Consider the following 9,356-nt stretch of genomic DNA (forward strand, 5'->3'; position numbering starts at 1 on the left):
ATGAGAAGCAAATTGAACATAAGACATTGACATGTGACACTAACACTAACACGTGGTATTGACACTAACACTAACACGTGGTATTGACACTAACATATGACATTGACACATGTCATTGACCTTGACACATGGCACTACTGTTGCCACGTGACATGATGTTGGCTTGACATGTGCACATTGTTTTTGAATTAAGAAAAATTAAAAATTAAAATAAGATTTAAAAAAACCACAACCTAACAAGTTGTGTACACTATTCACTATCTGTTAATTATTTAAACTGCATAAGAAAAAGTACTAAATTTAATAAAATTAACCACAATTGAAATTTTATTGAAAATAAAAAACTAGAATTGTCAAAATTGAAAAAAATTAGAGAATAAATATGTATTTTGACCCAATATTAATTTAACATAAAAACCATATTGACACGTATTAATAAATATTGAGACCATATTAAATAGAAAAACATTAAACAATAATTACTCGAAAAAGATATTAAGCATTTTTTAATGTTATGGAATGTCTAATTATATTTTAAATTTGTGGTAACATATTTATATTATAGTACACGATTAGTTTTAGTTAATGATAACGATTTAAAATATTGAAACTTAAAAATTATAAATTAAAATAAAATAGAGGTTAAGATTTTTTTTAATATCTAATTAAAGATGTAAGGCCCTTTTATTTCAGCACTAATATTTAATGACTGCCCCAGAATCTAATGGGCCTAAGGGCTGACTCATAGAGTGTCCAAGACCCCTAAGGCTACATGTGTCATTTAAGCCTTTCACCCACGGGCTGACCTTAACCCCCTTTAAAAATAAACCTTATATTTTTAGCCCACTCAACAGGGGTTTTTTTTAAAGCCCCACCCCCTTGAACCCCATATAAAGTGGGTTGGGACAGGGTTACGGTGTGGCCGACCCTAAGACTAAATTAATTCATTTTCTCTTCCGCTTCTTTCCAACAAAACTCACTTCTTCTCGAATCATTACTCATTCATTCCTGTAAGTTTCGTCATTTTCTCTCTTTCACTCTCTTTCACGATGGTGTGAACTCGTTCTTGTAAGTTTCGTCATTTTCTCTCTTTCACTCTCTTTCACGACGGTGCGAAGGGCTCACTATCCTCCATCATCTTCGAGTGTTGTGGATTCCTCTTTCTTCTTTTCTCCATCATCTTCGAGGTTCTTCTAGAGAGTTCAAATTCTCCTCTGATTCTTGACTATACGGGTTCGTCAAATTCTACTCCATCTTGTTTCAATAATTTTTAGAACTTCTAAAAATGATTGGGAAAGTTATATATACTTTGATTAGAAAAATCAATTAATGGGGTTGTTATGGAAAGATGGGAGAAATGGGGCTACAGTTTATTTTTCCTCTTTTAATTAAAAAGAAGATGAGGATGAGGCCCTGTGTTATATTCATTCTCGAAAGGAGTTGGTATTAAACAGGGTGAGATGAAAGTGACTAACCTATAATGTTATCCTCATTTGCTTTTTGTACAATATACCAACAGATTTTTGAAGTACTTAGTTTTAATGTATATTTGTAACTTCCAATTCATAGGAGAGAATTACTTCATAGTTATGGATTTGAGCACGTAGCAATGCTAAACAATTTAGAGAAAGCTAGACTATTTAATGCTTAAATAGTTGGTCTAATTAACGATTGCTAATTTTGAATGTGTAGTCTCTGATTGACTAGCATCCAAGTCTATGGTATAGTCAAAGCTTGAGAATCTTCCTAGAGTACATTGTGAACCACCCTTAAAGATAATTTCAGTGCCTGGTTCCTATTATGAGTCTGATACACTATTATGAGTTCACTTGCTAATTTGACAACCATCAATTTTACTGTATGAATTAATATTCTTTTTCAAATATGAACAGTTTTGGTGCTTTCAACTAAACTTGTTTTGGAAAAAGACAAAGAGATAAATACTTAGTGATATTTTTTACACTGTTGTTAACTTGATCATCAAACCAAAACTCAAAGGTTGTAGGTATTACTTGTTCTACACTCTTTTCAACTTTTCAAATATGTAAAAAATACATCAACTGAGAATTAAACTCACTGATTTTACTCATACCATTCCTGCTTTAGTTCATATCATATTTATGGACTTTGATGTTAGTCCATGCTGGTAAACAAGAGTATGTGTTGGGACATTTTAGGACTTCAATTACAGAAGTTAAAATTTTAGAACAGATACTTTCTTACTGGGACCTAGAAGTTAACGTATAATTGCATTCTATGCCTGCATTCATAGCAATTTCAAATACAAAACATGGGAATTGCCAATTCTATCCCATTCACTCCAAAAGTAAATGAATTATCTGACAAAGTTAATGCAACTGGCTACATTCCATGTTGTTCACATAATCAGGGGTGAGACCCCTGAAAAATATTTAGCTAAAATTCCTTATTAAAGTGAAAGAAAAGTTTGTGTAAGGAGAAAGAGTGGACACCTGTGTTTGTGCATGTATGTGTGACTTTTGTTTATTAAGTTTTGAAGATACATTTATTTTTCTACTTTTTTTCCCACACCCATTTGTTTTTTTCTTTTACTGTTAGCCTACCTCTGAGATGAGTTTGGGATTCTAAATAAAACTGATGTTAGCTTGTTGAAGTAATTTCTAAGTATGGAGCATGTCTAATAATTTCCCTTGTGAAACACTGTAAATTAATAAAGTCCCCATCTTTCATTGATGATAACAGCTGCACTAAACTGGATATGGAAATCATTAACTCTCCCCATCAGATATGACACAAAACTATTGTATTTTGAATAACAACATCAATGTAAAATAGCAATTCTATAGGTTTAACTTACATGCTGCTACTGGCTTTCCTCCAAGTGAAGATCTACGTGACTTGCTTGGCAGTGGTGCTTGAATCCCAGTTAGAGATTTTATCCTCTTCGTTTTCTCAATAGTTGAAATTGGTGATTTTATAATGCCCCTGATGGGTGATTTTACATGATTTCTATGGCTAGTACCCTATAAGTTAAGAAACTAGAAGAATTAAACATTGCTTTTCTTTTCTCGTAATCCAAACACAAGAAAAAGTTATTTAATCGTGTCTTTGCATTGAAAATATTTTCTTTTCTTATGTTGATATCTTATCTTGATTTGCAAAATGTGTATTTGATTTGCAACATAGTGTTCTCTGGATATGCACCACTCAGAATTCGACTGGTCCAGCATGTCATTCGGTTTGGATGATCAATTAAAACATTAATGAATGTTATTGATCTTTTTTAGGCATCATGTTCAAGAAATTTTGAAGCTACTACCTGGACCACATCTAGAAACGAAGGTTAGTACCTGTGAACTCTAACTGAATGTTTTTTCTCATGTAATGTTTCTATTGTTGACATGAGAAGCCAAGGTGGTTTGCTTCTTGAAGATTTGATGAAGATTGAATGAAGCTCTTTTGAACTATCTTGAAGCCATAAACATTGGAATGAAGTCTACATTGATGAAGGAAAGGAGATTTGATGATATCCATGGTGATCAAGGCTGGAATGTGTGCTCTCCATGTACTTACATCATTAAGAAAGTGTGCTTGTAGTTTGTAATTCATGTTGTAGACCTTAAAGCATTAATTAGATGTAGTTTGGTCTTTGGTGTGTTTTTTAATCTGTTGAATGGTTTTTCAACAGGTTAAAATGTCTCTTTTAATCTGTTGAATTGCTTTTTAACAGGTTAAAAGGTTGGTTGTAGTAGTCTTAAACTGCAACAAATTCAATCAGTTGATTTAGTTTTTAATCGACTGATTTCACTTAAGTTAAGTGAAATCAACCGATTGATTTGAAAATCAACCTGTTGAATTTCGTAACAGTTTGACTATAAAAGCTGTGATTTTCTAAAGAGAGGTAGGTTGATCATTTTTAGAGCACGAATTGGTTCTGGAAACGTGTGGAAACTCTCTCCTTCGTGATCATAGGTGTTGCAACTGTTGAAGATTGATCTTGGATCAATTCTTGAAGCTTTTGGCTTAGTTTGAAGCTTGGAGAAAGTGGTTTGTGGTAGGCAAGGCTGTGCTACCACTAAGGTTTGATCTTTCTCAAGCTTTGTGTGTGTGCCTGGTGGTTTTCCAGGTCTGCAAGAGAGTTCTTGCTGTGCTGGTGTGATTCTTGTGTGATTCAAGAGTCTTTTGTGGTGTTTTTGCATATTTTGGAAGTGTAAGGGTGGATTCTTTGTAAAACTTTTGAAATAGTGCAAAGTCAAGCTCAAGTTGCCTTGACAAACTGGATGTAGCTCAAGTTTGAGTAAACCAGTATAAAAATTTGTGGTGTCCTCTCTTCTCTAACCTTTCTCTCTTGCATTTTCATTTTAAAGTTTCAAGAACTTGTGCTTTAATCATCTTTTTCATGTTCTTGCATGTTTTCATAGCATCTGAAGCATTGAGCATGTTTGTATAATCATTTGGAACTGATCTTGATCATTCTTGAGCATTGTTTCTGGTTTAAAATTCAAATTCATATTTCTGCATTTTTCCCAGTATTTCAGTCGACTGTTTTTCAATTTCAATCGATTGATTATACTAGAACATAATCTGTTTAGTAAAATCAATCTGTTAACTCTGTTTTTGATCGATTGAAAGTGTATAGTTCAGTACTGTTTGCATCCTAACTTGGTGATCTATTTGATTCAATTAAAGGAGGATTTTAGCTTGCAAAAATAGCCTAAAGTTTTAACTAGCCAATTCAACCCCCCCCTTCTTGGCTTTTCAACCATTTCAAAACTAACATCTATGCTATTTATAACTGTTTGAATCAAAGTCACATATTAATAATATTATCCCATTCACCTTTCTTAGTCGTTATATTTTATTGTACATGGCTAATTTTCTTAGCAATAAATTATTTTGTTTTGATTCATGCACATTAGTTTTGTAGATTTATTTATTTATCCCTTCTTTCCTGGGTTGGCTTAATGGATACATAAGATAATGATAATTTTTTTATTCTTTCAGATGCTTGCCTACCTGTTACATTTTTATTTGAGTTTTAGATAGTGGGTTGAAGAGAGTTTTAAATATGGACCACCCTAAGAGTAACCCTTTAGTTTTGGTTGATGATCTTGCATCTGAAACTCCTGGTCCATCTGAAAGTGCAACCACAAATAAAAAGGAAGTCTCAAATGTTTGGAATTTTTTCACAAAAGTAGGAAAAGACAAGGATGGCATTGAAAAGGCTGCTTGTAAGTATTGTGGCAATAACTATAAAGTTGGAAAAATCCTATTACTAAAAAATATTATGGGACTTCGCATCTAAGTCGGCATGTCAACGTGTGTAGAAGTATTCCAAACACAGATATGGATATGAATCTTTATCAAGAAGGAAAGTTTGGGACACGAAGAATCAATCAAAAGATTCATTGTAAGTTAATTGCAAGAGCCATAATCAAACATAGTCTTCCTTATAATTTTGTTGAATATGAAGGAATTAGAGAGTGAATAAAATACATTAATCCTAATGTTGACATGAAATATAGGAAAACTATTGTTTTAGATGTGGAAAAGGAATACATGGAAGAGATGGATAAAGTTAAGCAAAGCATATATAGGATTCCTAATAGAATTTGTTTAACTTCTGATGTTTGGACAGTAGTTACTTCTGAGGGCTATATTTGCCTAACTGCACACTTTGTCGATGAAAACTGAAAATTGACAAGTAAGATTCTTAATTTTTGTCGAATGAAACCACCACACACTGGTGTTGAACTAGAAAGTGTTGTGTTTGATTGCCTAAAGCAATGGGGTATTGAAAAGAAAATTTTCTCAATTACCTTGGACAATGCTTCTGCAAATAATATCTTGCAAGACATTTTGAAAAGCCATCTTTGTGTTCATAGAAATTTATTATGTAACGGTGAGTTTTTCCATGTACGATGTTGTGCTCACATCCTTAATTTGATAGTTCAAGATGGTTTAAAGGTATCTGACAAAGCACTTCATAGTATTAGAAAGAGTGTTAAGTATGTTAAATCATCAAGTGGAAGAACTCTCAAATTCAAAGAATGTGTTAGCGATGCTGGCATAAATATAAGCATTGGTTTGAGATTAGATGTAACTACAAGATGGAATTCAACTTATTTGATGCTTGAAAGTGCAATCAAATACAAAAAGCCTTTTGAAATTCTCAAAGTGGTTGATAGGAATTATAAAAATTGTCCATCTTTTGAGGAATGGAATAGGGGAGAGAAAATGTGTCAATTCTTATAACCATTTTATGAGATCACAAATGATGTCTGGTTCATTTTATCCCACTTCAAACTTGTATTTTATGCAAATTTGGAAAATTCAGCTTATCATTGAAGAGAATTTGTTGAACGAAGATGTCACCTTAAGGAAAATGACTTTGAATATGAAAGACAAGTTTCAAAAGTATTGGAAGGGGTATAATATTAGGTTAGCTTTTGGAGCTATTCTTGACTCACGACTAAAGGTTGATTTTATAACGTATTGTTATAAAAAATTGGATCCTTTGACCTATGGAGAGAAAACAAAGAAAGCGTTAGAGAAGTTCAAGAGGTTGTTTAAAGAATATGTAAAAAACTTGTCTATTCCTAGTGTTTCTCTTTCCCAATCACCTACTGAATCCATCTCAATGTCTCAATCTAATATTGAAGGGAGAAAGTTGAAGAGATCGAGGATTATTTCTGTAAGCATTTTATACCTAGTGTTCATTGTTTTCAATTTTTTCTTGTTTCATTTTGATAATTAATATGTAATGCATTGTAGGATTTTAAAATGTATCAAAATGAATCAAAATCTATCGTTGGCAAGAACGAGATAGATGCTTATTTAGATGAACCAACAATAGATGATGATGAAGACAGAGAAGATTTTGATGTACTCAAATATTGGAAAACTAGTGAGAAAAAATTTCCCATATTGTCTATAATGGCTCAAGATGTGCTTAGTATTCCCATTACTATAGTTGCATCAGAGTCAGCTTTTAGTAAAGGTAGGCGTGTACTCTCTAAATATAGAAGCTCCATTCTTCCTGATCATGTGCAAATGTTGATTTGTACTCAAAATTGGTTACATGGATTTTCTGAAAATCCTAGTGGTAAGTTTATATGTTGTTAGTTTTAAAGTCATTTTACATTAAATAATTAACTCTAGACTAGTGATTTGATTGTATCAATTGGTTATGTGATAAATGAAGTTATTGAAGATAATTTTGGCCATGAGGGAATCATTGATGAGTCTAAACTTCTTGAAGATGTTGAAAGTCACCAACAATGACACTTCTTCAGGTTCTCTTATATGCTTTGTCCATTATCACAATATATTTGGTGTTTAATTCTTTAAGTCAAACATTTCATTTGTAAAATAGATTAATGTAAAGGAAATGTTGAGGATCTTCCCAAACATATTAAGATTGAAGTTGAGAAATCACTTTCAGAATTTAATTGTCTTAAAAAGACAAATTCTTTGAATATCAATTACCTTTTACTTTTTAAATCCATGGTGTTTAATTCTTTGAGATAAACTTATTCATATTGTGTGAAATGTGTCTAATGTTGACATAAAACTGCACTATTTTTTAGATTATCACAATTGAACTTCTGGACAAGTATAAAAAAAAAAGTGAAGCTAAATTGGAAGTAGTGGATGTGTTGTTTTAAGCTATTTTTTCCTGTGAAGTTATGTAGAAGAGTTGGAATTTAATTTTGTATTGACTAATGTTGTTTACGGTGCAATAGATTATTAACATTTTTTTGCACTTTTTTTATCAGGGAGGAGGGATCTACCCTATGTCACATGGAATGGGGAGGAAAGGATGATTTTTTGTTTATTTCTTCACTTGAAATGTTGATTTTTGTTATGTGTATGTTGTTTTCCTCTGCAAATGTTAACTTTTGGTGAATTGGAACAAGACTAAAAAACAGTGAAGATGCATATGTTGTTTTGTTGTGTTTTTTATTTAGTTATTTCCATTTTTTCTTGTATTCAGAATGAATATTTTTTTCTAAAAAAAAGGCCCATGGGCTGGCCCTATACCATAGGACTTTGTGGGCTTTTTGATCTTGTGGGCTTTTCCAATGAGGGGCTTTTGGGCCCTGTGGGCTTTTCTAACCCCAGCCCATGTGGGTCAGGGCCAAACCATGAGAAATGGGCCAATTTGACAAGTCTACCTAAGGCAGCCAAACACTTCTCACTCCTGCCATTCTTGCAAAAAATAGTACCTTACTCTCTCCTTTTTTCCCCTCAATAGAAGCTCTGCTAGGGTTTGAATCTCCTCCATCTTCAAGCTAGCTCAACTCCGTCCTATGTCACATAAGTTGATCTCCAACCCGTATCCCCTTCCCTCTAGCTATATTTTTGTGTTTTCAGTTAGGGTTTACTGTAGTGAGCTTGTCTTAAATCTGTTCCTCTATTTTTCCAACTTCTTAGTCCATCCCTAGAGCTGTTGTGCTCACTGTTTAGCGTCAAAGTATTTTGCTAGCTATTTCTAGGTAAGGGAAGCTAGAGTTTCACACTTTAATATATATATTGTTTTATTTCAGTGTTGTTTAGTGCTCTTGGTGATTGTGTGATGTTTAAAATGATATGAACATGTACTGTGCGTTATTATGGGTGGATTTCTATGCTGGCATGCATGAACAGTGGAGCAGATTTGATAATCTCGCCCAAGCGAGTGGGTCTCACCTGAGCGAGAGTATCAGAAAACCCTCCCAAGGGTTGTGCAAGTTATCGCAGGCGACGAGCTCCAATCTTAAGCGAGAAGTCATCTTGCTCAGGCGAGGAGGTCTTGCCTAAGCGAGAGAACGCGACGGCACCACTGTTCCTTTTTCGAGCTTTCACCTAGGCGAAGGGAGCTCGCCTGAGCGAGACCTTTCTGCCTATGCGAGAAGCTGGGCGAAAGGCATGCTGGCTCTGTTTGTTTCTCTGTTCTTGGTTGTTTACCATATGTTTGGAATAAATAAACTTGTTAAAGCATGAGATGAGTGAACATGCATGAGTAAAGTGGTTTATGGGTTGTGGATGATGAGTATGGCATGATCTTGGCATGTAATGAGTATGGAATGGTTGGTTATAAAAGTAACATGGAATTGGTGTGAGCATGAATGTTATATTGCTTAATGAAACATGTTGTTGGTATGGTTAGGATGTAACATCCTAGCCGAAAATTACTTATTAAAATAAAATAAAAATAAAACTCAATAAAACAACCTTATTTATTAATCATCAATTTCGCAAAACGCGGGAAATATTTAAAACTTTACGTTCAACGCGCCAAAAATAGATAAAATGTTTCGCATTAAGACTGTATTACAATTGAAATGATCTATAAAATTATTACAATAACACCATGGTCCAAATACAATAAACTA

The 9,356-nt window shown here is 33.4% G+C and overlaps 1 long non-coding RNA gene across 1 annotated transcript; it reads left to right on the plus strand.

Annotated features, from left to right (window-relative positions):
* The first annotated feature begins 922 nt into the window (after window positions 1-922).
* LOC114175614 (uncharacterized) lies at window positions 923-4,293 on the plus strand. The gene is made up of 2 exons (XR_014993670.1): window positions 923-1,233; window positions 3,267-4,293. It is a non-coding gene; the product is annotated as an uncharacterized LOC114175614 (long non-coding RNA).
* Window positions 4,294-9,356: the final 5,063 nt, after the last annotated feature.

The sequence above is a fragment of the Vigna unguiculata genome, chromosome 3 (assembly GCF_037176805.1).
Source record: "Vigna unguiculata cultivar grain cowpea cultivar isolate G323 ecotype 2 chromosome 3, ASM3717680v1, whole genome shotgun sequence".
Lineage (NCBI taxonomy): Eukaryota > Viridiplantae > Streptophyta > Magnoliopsida > Fabales > Fabaceae > Vigna > Vigna unguiculata.